We start from the raw sequence: 13462 nt of genomic DNA, 5'->3' as shown, positions 1-13462 counted from the left end.
GCAACACATGTCAGAGTGAAGAAGACAGATTTAGGAAGAGGGATAAGGGGGTAATCATATGTTGGCTGATATATTATTTTAGAAGACATACACCGTGGTGTAAGTAGGGGACGTTTGAATGTGTGAAGGCCTCTCAGCTTTTGTTTCTGCATAGGAAGTGGAATGCAAAAGTTGAAATATTGGCAGTGCTGCACATAGATTAACATAGACAACATTTGTGTGTTTTAGATTTGCATTTCTGAGGTTAGTTGTTTGTTTGTGCGCAAAGTATAGGTGGTATTTTCAGAATCAGTATCTGCATTTGTGTGTCAGTGCGTGTGTTTTATCCCAGTACAGTATGTGACAGTATGCGAGGTGCATGTGCTGTGTGGAGTTATTAGGCATGCTGCATGGCTGCACAGAAGCCCATTTCTTATTCCCTTTTTAAAGGCTGGGCCATGGCACGCATTTTTATCAGCTTTGTTCTCTGATACACTCATTAAAAGAGCACAATTGTGCATGTGTGCGCGTATGTGTGGTCTCCAGATGCAGCTCTTTGGGACCCCAGGGACACAGCGTCCCATCAGTCACAGCGATGTTGTCAACTTTACTGTGTCTCATGCAGATTGTGGCCTTATAACAGAGTAATAAATATTAAAAAACAACAAAAGACAACAAAAAACAAATGAACGAAGACACAGGCTCATACATACATTTCTATACAAAAGATGCAAGTTGCCAAAAAGGGACAACTGTCCCTAGGGTCATTGTGAGGACGGCGACAGACAGAGGTGTGTGTGTGTGTGTGGGGGGGGTGTGGGTGTGTGTGTGTGTGTGTGGTGGGGGCTCAGCTGGTCATCATGTCTGTGAAGAGTTGTTGGATGTGGCAGCAGCAAGCAACATGAACACACACACACACACACACACACACACACACTAGCATTACCAAATAGTGTGCAGACATGCTGAAGATTAACTGAGAACATCAAGTCTCCCTCTTTCTAAAATTATCCCTCCTTCTATACCACCCTCTCCACCTCCTGTCTCGCTGTGCATCTCAGAAGGCTGAGGGGCTGACTTGTGTCATGTCTTGCAGTAATCACAGCGGACTGACACCGGAGCTCATTGACATGCATCAAGACAATCCCCACCTCTGCCACAAATACATCGGTGTGCCCTGCATCCGAAAAGCATCATCTGCCAGCACTATCCCGGTACACGCGCGCGATTGGCAAACAAACACATATACACTCATGAATTTGCAGAATTACACTTGTGCACACAGCCTCTGACCTCATCTGCCGCACCAGGAAACATGCTCGCTACGCATAGAAAATAAAACCCTGTCTGCATGATGGAGCCGTTACAGGCACTGTGCTGTTCGTCAGTCACAGAGATTATATCATTTGTCAGTGCAGGACAGGAAGTTCCTGTTGAAGAGAACGCTGAGGAATAGAAACAGCACCATTACTTGATAACCTCTGTGTCACCTGTTTACTATGTAACGGAGCTCCTCGCCTGGATTGTGTGAATATCTCTCACATGGATAAAGTGCAGATTATCAGAGCAGATGGCATAAAAAACGAAAATGTGATTTGTATCTTCTTCATATTGTTTGACAGAACAGTTAGTTAGATTAAACTGTTGCTAATCACCTAAAGATGAGCATGTTGATCCATTCATTGGTTCAGATTTCTCAGCTAGTATAAGACTACTGCCTAAATTTACATAATTCTTAAATTCATTCATGATCTTCCGAGCTTTCTCGTCATCTAACCAGTTTCATTGTTAATCACAAAAAGAACACAATCAAAATGATAAGAATTACTAATTCAAATAAATATTGACTGACCATGACTTTGAGGATGTTCCTTGAACTTGTGCATTGATCAAGGCATTTATAGTCCAACCAAAAAAACATACAAGCATAATCGTCATTTGGGCTTGGTTGCTCTTTAGACTGATATATTGGCTTTATTAGTGGCTTTAATTGAAATGTCAGATACTGAAACATCAAGTATACAACACACTGCATACTTGATGTCGCATACATCCAGCTAGGTCGCAATGACCACTCTCATAAAAACTATGCTGTTTCAGCTATGCTGTTAGTCAAAAAGTTTAGAAATACATTTTACAAATGAATTATCTAAATAGAGATATTCTTTATTTCTTCTACTATGAAATAAATACAGTAGAACATCTACCACAATCTATATCTGAACAAGCAGTTTAGTCTGCGTTCCAAAACTCTACACTCTGAGAACAATTATTTTCTGTACTGCACACTAGTGGTTTTATTTCAGAATTTAAAACTATTTAAATTAAATGCGTCAAATTCATACAGGGCAATGTACAGAGCTCAGATACAGGACCGTGGTCTTCGGTTGAAGTGTGTGGGGGAAGAAAAATAAAAGAAACGAGATCGAGGACCACACAAGCGTCGCACCAGTATCTCAGTATGCTGATGTTTTTTCTGCCCAGACACGGACCAAGCAGGCAAAACGCATATCAGTGTAAAACAAAGTGCATCTCCCTAAGGCGGAAAGATACCGAAAATGAAACGGGCAAAAGCACAAAGCCCAGTGGAATCTCATGTGAAGCGTTTCAGATTTCTGCAGATATGCACGGTGTTAACATTCAGTTAGGGTGTGTAATGTTCTGCCTCTATATATTTGTCCCTTGCAGCTCTGAACCATTACAGCGTGTTGCTGCTTGCCTTTTCTTTTGGGTCACTGGCAGTGTTGTAGCCCCCACGCAAATTACACACACAATGTATACATTTAAATGAACACAACAGCATGTGTTCATGAGGCACGTTGTTCTTTCCCCTGGTGTTCACTGTTTTCCTGGTTACAATTTGCTCGTCTTTATGTCTTTTACTATTGCTCTTTACAGCGTCCATGCCTTGTCTCTTTCTTTTCTCTCCTCTCTTCCATTTATCAGTGCGCTGATAAGCATCTCAGCTGTCTCTTCTCTGACTGTTTTCTGTCGGCTACAAAAAAAAAAAAAATCAACTGCAAACAACATCTGTAAATTCTAACCAAACCCCGACAAATGTTTCTTCATCTTCAACTTATAAATAAAAAAGATCGAAACCTTAGATGTAGCCAGGCACGCGACAAACACAAATGTAAAAGCCATAGTTCTACATCCGTGTTGTGTCAGAATTTCTTTTTAAATTAAAATATAAGTTGTGGCACGTCTTGTGCACCTATATTCTAACACAGCTTTATGTTTAAATGCTACATAAAAACACATGAAATGAATTACTCATAATCTTATTTCTGCTGACACAATACTTTTTAGGCCAAATTTTAGGTACAATGTTGAATAGAATTTGTGTGAAAGAGTGGGTAGTTGCGTAATAAAAACTAGTGTGTGTGTGCGAGCTACTGTAGTACTTGGAAACCTATGATTCTTGTGAGTATTTCACAGCACAAAAGGTCAGAGGCCATGGGAGAGGCCTGTTTATTGCCACCCGTCCGTCCCCTCACACCACTGCCACTGTATTGTTCTTCCAATAAAGCAACAAGCAATTAAGTGGAAGATCCCCTGCTTGATGAAATGGGCAGGAGGTAAAAAAAAAAAAAAACGGGAGGGGGGTTGTGAGTGAAAGTCTGAATTCAGGACCATTACCTGGCTCCTGTATTGACTGCAGAGTTCAGAGAATGGCCTTGGCACTAAGGTACCATTACAGCTCAATTGATCGGGCTGCACTTAAGTCCAAATCCCACCTTGTTGCACAAGCCATCGTCTCAGGATCCGGTGACCAAGAAGTATATGTGTGTTTGGGACGGGAGGGGGGCGTTTGGTGAAAGCTTGAAAATTCATCTATTTTTGTGTGCCTGTTCTTCAAGGTTGATCTCTCTCCTCTCATTCTCTCAGTACCGGCTCTCCTCCACATCCCCTTCTCAACTCCTCTCTTACTTCTCTTCTGTCTTTTATGCATGAAAGTCAGAAATAAGTCCAAATGCAGTGTTTGTCGAAGCAGTCCACCACTCACCCCAGGGAGTCTGGACTGTCTGGGTGGTATACACATGCAAATTCACAGATTTCTCTTGTTAGAGTCTCACAGACTGAACTGGAGTATTTGTTTCATGGCTTTGCTTCCTTAGGGTACCTGTCACGCTGCCACATTGCTAGCACGTCTCAGTTTTTCTCATGTTTTAACAACCTTTCACAAAAGCAGAGGAAGGGGAGAAACGTTGTTTGATGAAAGGGAAAACAGTGCAGTCACTAAAAGGCTAATAAACATTAGCTCGCTAACACAACAAGTCTGTGGCCGAGGCCCGGTCCCTGTTTTCCTCTTTACAAGTTTGCAGTTTAAAACCCAGACAGCCAGCTTGGGCCAAGAAACCCTCCTCAGAGCTGCTCGCAGACAGAGGCTCGGTCCAGCCCATAAATCTGCCGCACTCTAATAAAGCAATAAAAGGCCATTAAAAGTCAGAGTCCCTCAGTGGCAGGGAGATGGATGGAAAGGTAGAAAGAAAAAGAGACACTTTAAGATGACTGTAACGCCCACATGCGCAGTTTGGCAGGCTTCCCTCCCCTTCACCAGCCCGAGAAAAGCCGGCTATCTGCAATATTGATGCCGTTCTCCTGTTGTTACTCCTCTTTTACTCTTGCTGTCTGAAGCTCGCTTCTGTGATAAGCGAAGAAACAATGCGAGCAAACACCGTGATTTAGAGTGGTGAGGTGCAATCTTTATGTACTGTTCTGCTCACTCAGTAAGCTCTCCGTCTCCACTACTGATGTGCTTCATTGCTGGAATGGTTTTATATCAGCCCCTGTGCACAACAGCACATGCACGTTTACACATTTGATTCACACCATCATGCACAAAGCCAAGTACTCTTTCACATCCTGGTTCTATTTGTACCATAGTGCTAATCATAAACTTAGTGTCAAGATTAGGATACAAACAATGAATATTTAAGCCTGGAACTGGAAGGGCAATTTTCAGGTAATTGGAAAGCAGCTCTTTTGTCTTCCCTTCCTTCATTCTTTCACCACGAACATCTATTCTTTCCACCAATCCTCACTCAAATTCCTCTTCCGTTCCGAACTTGTAGAAGGATCAAAACAAGGACAGCACAACCTAGTCTTGTAATACAACAATGTTTCTGCACACAAAGCGACTGATCCCTCCACCTTTATGAACAAAGAATAAGAAAAAGAAACCATCAGGAGCATGGCATGCGTGTGTGTACAGCAGTGTTTTGCCGACTACGGCTGGACCCTTCCTCTGTGGCTGCTGGCATCGAATGGCAACGCGGAGCCAAACAAAAGCCGGCCGAGGTGCTGACAGAGAGTCTCCTGAGAGCAGCGGCCATTCATTCTGTTTTGTGCCCAAATTATGATTAATGGAAAATAAACAGCCTTGATGTGGAGACCACTTTGATTTTCCACGAGCTTCGGCCTCTGTGTAGTTGCAGCTACTCCTGTGACCCAGAGAAAAAGCAACGGGTAAAGCCTCGCAGAAGAGCAGCTGAGGGCCTTGAGACACGTTCACACAACCGCTTTAATGTAAAGCACGCACAGGGAAGGACATTGACCGCTTTCTCACACACTCACACACACACACACACACACACACAGACACACACACACACACACAGATCCCCTCCCTTTTGCTGTATTTGCACATCCAGACACACATACAGAAACTCATATATGCAGACAAACTGACATCTTGATTATATCAGTCCCCTCTGCTGCTAATGACCAGCTTGCGCGTAATTATATTAATTACCGTACGTGCCAAGCCTGTCAACTGGCTAGTCAAATAAAAAAAGGAGAGCTCGATGTAGGCAGAAAAGAGACAGGGAGCGATAACCAAAAAAAAGGAAGAAAGAGTTGGACACAGTGGACAGAGCGGGAAATGGCAGAGACGACGGAAAGGAGAAAGAGAGAAGTCAGGAAAATGGAGCGCGAGAGAGACGGAGGGTGGCGAGCGAGCAAGAGGGAGAGGAGGCCTGATCAATTGTTCATTTTACAAAGTCACTGAGACGTGTCAGCAGTGTCAATAAGTGAATTAATTTGTCTGTGAGTCTCCGGAGCATGACACCATATCACTCCGCTCCCCCGAGACAAGCAGGGCCTCTAACCCTCTCACACGCGCCCTTACAAAGCGGTTCCATACAGGAGATCATTCACAGACATCAGGAACAGATCTGCTGAGACGGAAACATTTTCATGGAATCATTCGGCTTGTAGATTCAAATTCACACAATCATTCTTTGTTGTTTGTGGGATTTTTAGACGGACTTAATGTACGTCTATTTCCTGGAGACTTACTCTAACTCCGCGTGAAACCTCTTTATGCCTTGCACTCAAAACACAAGCGTTAAGATTTAATATGCTGGTGGTGAGTCCCCAAAATGTAAATGAGTGAAAACATCTATTTTCTTTTTGTGTAAACTCTTAACTTTAATGGAAATGGAATATGTTTGAGAGAAATAAATCAATAGATACACAGTTTGTGCAATAGATTCGCTCAAGACTGTTAAATCCTCTTCATGGAGGGTTAACGGTTAATTACAGCTCAGTGGTTTTTATTTTGTGTATGTACACACACACGCACACACACGTACATATAACAATCATTCATCCTCATCTGAGCAGCCGTCCCTGAGGGAGGCCATTGTCCGCTGGTGACGGACATCAGTCAGCCACCAAGAGGGGCCCTCGACTGCTGGCTATATGGTGTTTTCATTACAACGCCATCACCTCCACACACACACACACAAACTGTGTGCATGGGCACACACATTCACACACACTCACTCACTCCTCTGACAGATTTCGCCTCAGCCCTGACTACTCTTATGCTCTTTCCTACACATTCATTCAGTCCAGCTCTGCGTTCACCCACAGTGGGCCCTGGTTTCTGCTCTTGCGACCCTCTCTTGTTTTTTACCTCCTCCCCAATCCATCCACCGCTTCCCCCCCCTTTTTTTTACACTGTGGATCCAGCAGGGTTAAACCCTCAGCTGTGCAGCGCTGTTTGAGGACTGCTGTGCTGGCCGCCCCAGGCTCCGCCACCGCCGCACTGTTTCCTCGCCGCGGCTTCACAGTGGACCCATGCAGCAGAGCACGCTGGGAGCTTTTCATAATCCCACAAACACACTCGCACTGCCACTCACGGATACTAGCACATCTGCCAGCTGCCAGAGGGGAGTGAACGGGGACGCTCTGTCTCTTCAAGAGATGCACACACACACATGCATGCACACACACACACACAAAAGCAGCAGATTGCGTCCAAGGTGATAGATAGAGCACCGTGGGAAGGGACTGTGCCTGTTCAATTACAATCATTACTATCACTTAGGGAGATTTGTCATGGTCAAAGTGAGCCGGAGCTGCAGAGAAAATCACCTTGAGGCCTGTGAAGTGGTTTGAGTATATACAAAAGGATTACAACATCGGCAAAACTCTCTTCCAACTGAATACCAAATGAAACTTAAATTAATTACTCCAGAATTTCAAACAGATGTTTAAAAAAATAAATAAAAATCCAGTATCGCTCAGTCTGTTCACTGCTTTGAAAACACGGGCGCAGTAACGTTTAACGTCGCTGCTTTGTCTTACCCTGTCTTCTGGGGGCTGGACAGGAGGAGGCCATGTGGCAGTGTGAGCCGTCAGTCAAAGTGAGACCTGTTAGAGGGAATTAGAAGCAATCTGGATGGCCAAGGCCTTCCTGTCACCAAATAATGGATAAAGGAGAGAACGGAGGAACACACACCAACATGAAAACTCCACCATCTGGACCAGCTGGAACCTGCTCTGACTAAATATTTTCTTATTGTTTAAACCCTTTAAATGCTTAGAGGATTGGCCTTAACGACGCTTTCCGTCCATATTCATTGATGATAATTGTAAAGTGATTTCCATATACAGCTAGCGGCACCTCTCTGCTCATGTTTGTGATCCCTGTCTGTGTGTCTGTTCATAATGAAAAACATTTTAATTATAGATACTTTTTTTTTTTTAAACAAAATGATCACTGCCTCTAGTAAACGGAGCACCCATATTATTCACAGAGGCCTGAACTCAATGAATCTAGTCCATAACAAGGCATCACATGTTACCACTCTGGCCTGTCAGCAAGAGCTGAACTTTACCCTTTCTTACCACAGGTCACGACCTCTGTCCAATTGTGGTTTTGTGGTTGAGACGAGAAAGAGATACACACCACGCTCACACTCATTGATCTAATACCTCTCCTTCCTCCATTAGAGTCATGGATCTCCTGTTTGAGGAGACACATCAGTCCCGGTGTGGGCTTTCTCCGAGCCTATACTTCCAGAAGGGTGAGTGAAGGCGTCATTTTCCACCGCTGCTGCGCGATGCCTATTCAAGCTCTCTGAATGGAGACACCCAGAAGCTGCCTGAGATGAAAAGCTGGCCAGGATGCTGCCACTTACAAACAGGAGGCCTTTCTCCATCGTTCTGGCCACGACATGAAAGAATGCTTCTCCTCACTTCTTCTCTGTATTATTTTCAGCTCCTCCTCCGCCTCTCGACTGGGAAGCACCCACTCTTCGCAGCCAATCTTTTAATGCCAGTGTGTTGTAGGTGATCTCCCATTTCTCGTGCTGCTGTCAGCTCAATAGTCCTACATGCCTTGCTTATTCATCTAGCACATTACCCAGGATGGCTTTTACACAGGGCATCACTTCGTCAAATGTCTTTTTTTTTCTCCATTTCTCCATTTTTTCTCCATTGTACAGAGTTCCTCCTATTAAGACACGTGCAACATTTACACGCAGTCCGTTTTTTTCCTTTCACACACACACATACATCTCATCACCTTGCCTCGTCTCTCACAAAAATCTCTTTCTCCCCAGCTCATTTCTCTCCCTTCACTCCTCACTTACTTGACTGTGTCCTCATGCACAATCACAAATGCATACAATCCATTCCCCCACTCATTCTCAGTCAGTCATCCTGAACAGCCCTCTGTGGGGTAAGTAGATAGGAGGCAGCTGAGACATGAAGCCCAGTAGCCTTCTGAGGATACCGTATGTCCCACCGCTGGGAGCTGTTATGGGAGGAAGGGGGCGAAAAGGGAAGGGTCCAGATGAGAGTAAGCCTGGAGTGAGGAGTAATTGCCAAGTGTGTGAATAGTGCCTATGTGTGCTGATCTGTGAAGAGAGCTGTGGGAGATGGGGGGAGCGGGGTGGGGGGTGGAATGGGGTGACAAAGACAGAGGAGAAGCCATCCACTGCGGGCAGAAAACGCGGCACAGATATCAGAGTGCCCCCCTCATACAGGTGTTTGTCACAGTGAGTGAGCGAGTGTGTGGGAGATGGCTGGGTGACAGGGGGTCAGGTTGGAGAGAGTAATCTCCCCAGGATTAAGAGTGCTGCTCCTGTGTTAATGTGACTGTCAATGAGAATTAAGTCCCTGGACCGATCCTCTCCACCGGGCTCTCCTCTCTCCCCTCTCTCTATCTCTCTCCCCTGTCCTGTCCGCCCTGTCACACTAATGACACCACTTTCTGTGGAGTGCCAGTGCCGCGCGCCAAAAACAATGGGGAAATAATTACACTCTCTCGATACAGTACAAATTGCAGGACCGAACAGCGGGACGGCGAGAGATATACGCGAAGAGGGAGAGGGAGGGAAGTGGGGAGGGAGAGGGAGGGAGGGGTGGAGACAAGGATGACTAACAATTACAACACGATAGGGGTTGGGTCTCATTACTGCGTCCATTAACATGCACCAAGCAATTTTCCCCTTTCACTATGTGTGTGTGTGCTCATGAGAGAGCGAGAGGGCAAGCAAGAAAGAGGGGGAGCGCGAGGGAGGGTGTGCTTCTGTGCGTGCTCGAGTGTGCGCCCAGTAGAGTGTGGCCATCAGGTTCTGCAACACACCTCCCTGCCTCCGTGCGCAATCTTTCCGGAGCAGCCGTCGCCACCTCATTTCTCTCCCATATGTCTGAGCTCGGCGCGCTCTCTCCTCTCTATTCCCAGACGACCACAATCCATGCAAAGCGATTAGAAGGCGCGTGAAAAGCGCCTGGTCAGCGGATCAGCCTCGCGGATCACTCAATAGGTGCTAAGCAGTGCAGAGCTCCGACCGATCGCTTATTTAACCTCACAGTGATGAAACACTGCATCAATCTCACCTCGATCCTCCCGTGGTCTCGCCAACATTACGCGCTCAGACACGGTCAGCGGAACTGACGGTCGTTTGAACTGGCCCATCGGGTTTTTTCTTTCTTTCCATTTTTACGCAAGGCAACCACGCGCCGAAAGGGAGTGAAGTAACTTGGAGGTTTTCTCTGTAAATTCAGCAGTTCTTTTAAGAAATCGTTCCTCGTTGGCATGTGTTTGCTGCGCTCCCAGCCAGGAACGTCAAAGTTGCTCTCAGTTCGCCAGTCATTTAGTGAGTCAGAGAGCCAGTCACCACCCCTTCTCTCCCTGCCGCCCGTGGAAAATGTTCCACCTTTCTACAAAGTCCCCCTCTGACCCCATCCTCGTATCATTAGCCTATTGACTGTGCGTCATCAAAGACAAGGGGGATTAAAATGTGAATCTATGCTTATTGAATGTGAAAGGGAAAAAAACACCACCTTACCCAAATCTATAACCTCGATGGCATGGTCACTGGGAACTGTAAAGGATCCAGGTGAGATAGTAAAGCACTTTTTTGCTTCACTTCCACTGATTTTTGTTTTCCAGACCAAACGGGGCAATCCTTTGAGCCTCTTTGTCCAAGTCCCGGAGTCCGCGCACAAACACACTAAAGAAGCAGTGAAGAGGACTACTGCCGCGCCGAAGAGCCAGCCCTCCGAAACCGGGTGACAAAACGGGGCTCGCACATTCGCGACGTGGTCCAGTTTGCCATGATCTCGACGAGTCCCGTCTTAAAAATCAGACTGAGCAGAAAGTCATCAGAAGTGCGTAATTCCCCCAAAGCGGCGGCGGGCTGGTGTTTTTGGCGAACACTCCACACAAGTTCATCCCCCCCTTTACGCGAGTCTGTCACACAGAGGCGTTATAGTCGCCGGAGAGATGCTGAGGAGAGTGATGGTATAGTGATGCAGGAGTGATAGTTGCTCTCCCGTCGCTCCTCCCGAGCAGGGATCGATTGGACATGAGAAGTGCGCTGCGAGCCCGTCTTCCCCATTCAGAACACGTGCAACAGCGCCCGCCCAGTTCACCAGCTCCCTCGTACACCCCCTTCTTCCTCACTGATGTCATGTACTTTACAAGTAGCCCGGACTGTAGGTCCGAGGTGAGATGGGATACGTGACAGCCCCTTTTTAGACTGTAAAGAGTTCACCTTAACACGTTGTTCGGTCTCAAATGTTATTCCAAGTCTGGAAATGTGACACACACTTCAGGAAATGATTTAATACAAGTTGCTAAAGGAAGAAAATTGAATTTAATGGTGGATGACTGGTATACACCCAGAAGAGTCTGCATAGAAACTAAGTTTTATAATGTAAGCCTATGAATACAAGGTCTCCGAAAGAAGGCCAGTTATTGATTGGTAGAAGTTTGTCTAACAATGATCACAAGCTGGAGGTCACAGCCGACACCTCGATCATCACCACTTCATTATTTGCGCGCGTGCTTGTGTTGAGGAGGTAGGGGTGGGCTCTGATCAGTACCATTATACCTGTCTGACTGACTGACGGGCCCACCTCTCCTCTTTACACTTCGGTCATGTTACAGATGATGTGTGGATATCAATACTTGGGTTTGGAGCTCGGCTATTCACGAGCATGGTGTAAATCTACCCCTCCGCCCCTCTACGCACACCCCACCGAGATGTTAAACAGAATTTAATCACCGCAGCCTCTCCGTTACGCACCAGGAGACAGCCTATCAATTATTCCATCCCTAGAATATTCTAGTGTGTTGATGGCGATTGATTGCTTTGCGCTGTATTTGCAGTCATTAAGAGTTAGGGGAGGTCGATGTCTGCTAACGACCCAAGGTGAGGGGTATCCGATACATTCAGATGTCTTCCTCGTTTTGTTGTTGCCGTGGCCAGGCGATGAACCCTGTGTCAGTGGGCGCGTTTTTGTTGGTGGTAGAATAAAGTTAACGCCTTTAAGGTATATTTGGGGAAAGAGACGTGCACCACGCAATGTGATGAAATTCAGAAACCACAACATGAAGCAATCTAAAGCCTCCTTGTCTGACACTACCCTCAACACCTTTGGACTTTTTTTTTTTTGCCACCTGTGCATTGAGTAAAAAAGAGCAGTATGTTATTTTCGACCGATTAGTCTTTGCTCGAATCTATTACAAATCGATCTGTCTGGCTTTGAACTGAGAACAGATTAGACATTGATGCAGGTTTGCCAGGAGTGAGGCACCTTCAGCTCTTTGGGTGTAGGATCCAGATAAAAAAAAAAAACATTAAACCGAAGTAAATATCCTGGTTTCAGCACCACGGACAGAACCAGGCGCGATGCATATAAATTCAGTGAGTTGGACAGTTCCAGACTGCCCTGTCACAGCGCCTTTCTTTGCGTTTACTTTCCTGTCAAGCACCTAATCCGATTTGTAAGCAAAATAGACAAAAGTAGTTTACCTGTGTAAACCGTAAGTGATGGGGGAAAAACACACACACACACCAGAAAGTTGATTAAAAAAAAAAAAAAAAAAAAAAAAAAAAAACAATATACCCTGCCTGCACAGGCAAGTGGTTGTATCTGCAGTGCTGAACTTGTGTGTCCCAATGGGGATCGGAGGCCTTTTATCTTAAAGTGAGGCAGCTAATGGATGCAACAGCCCATAGCACTTATCTCATCTATCCTCCGTCAGAGGGGCCAGATAGTATCACAGGAAACCACATCATGTGACGCAAACACTTTTCTGGACACCGTTGAACGCTGTGAAATTTAATTTACTCGCCGTATACCTACCCATTACATTTCTAGTGGTTTTCGCAGAGCCATTAGTTTTCTTAAGATGCCCCACTATCCTTTCGCTGTTGTAGCCCTAAGCAGAAATGGCATGTTAAAGGTTGCAGAATCGTCCTTATATATATTGCGGTATTGTGGAAAGGGTAAGGGTATAGGGCGAGGGCCTCTTGGCGTGTCGTGTAACACAGACCGGGGTTATAAGATTTCATCTGGAATTATCCCCCCAATAACCGCCACCCAGGGGAGAATAACATTAGGGAAATATCTGTTCATAACTTCAGGAATATTTCTTCCTCCCAGATCGATATTCCTGCATTAATCCCCCTGTTTTTCCCTGGCGTGGGGACGCCTGGAAACGTGGCTTGGGTAAAATGAGCGGATTGTAATTGATTTGTCCGAGTTCAGTGGTGAGAAATGTTTGTCTTTTGAGATAAATTAGATTATGCTAATGATCATGTTGTAAAACACAAAGAGGAATGGCTGTGAGATCAGCTTTAGGCCGTGGAAGAAATCAAGGCGCTGCCTGGGAGACTTGGCTGTGTAAATAACGGACCAGATGCGTAGAGGATTTTACTACACCAGTGAAGAT

Source organism: Chelon labrosus (assembly GCF_963514085.1).
Source record: "Chelon labrosus genome assembly, chromosome: 4".
NCBI classification, from domain to species: Eukaryota; Metazoa; Chordata; class Actinopteri; order Mugiliformes; family Mugilidae; genus Chelon; species Chelon labrosus.
Note: the sequence above shows the minus strand (reverse complement) of the source record.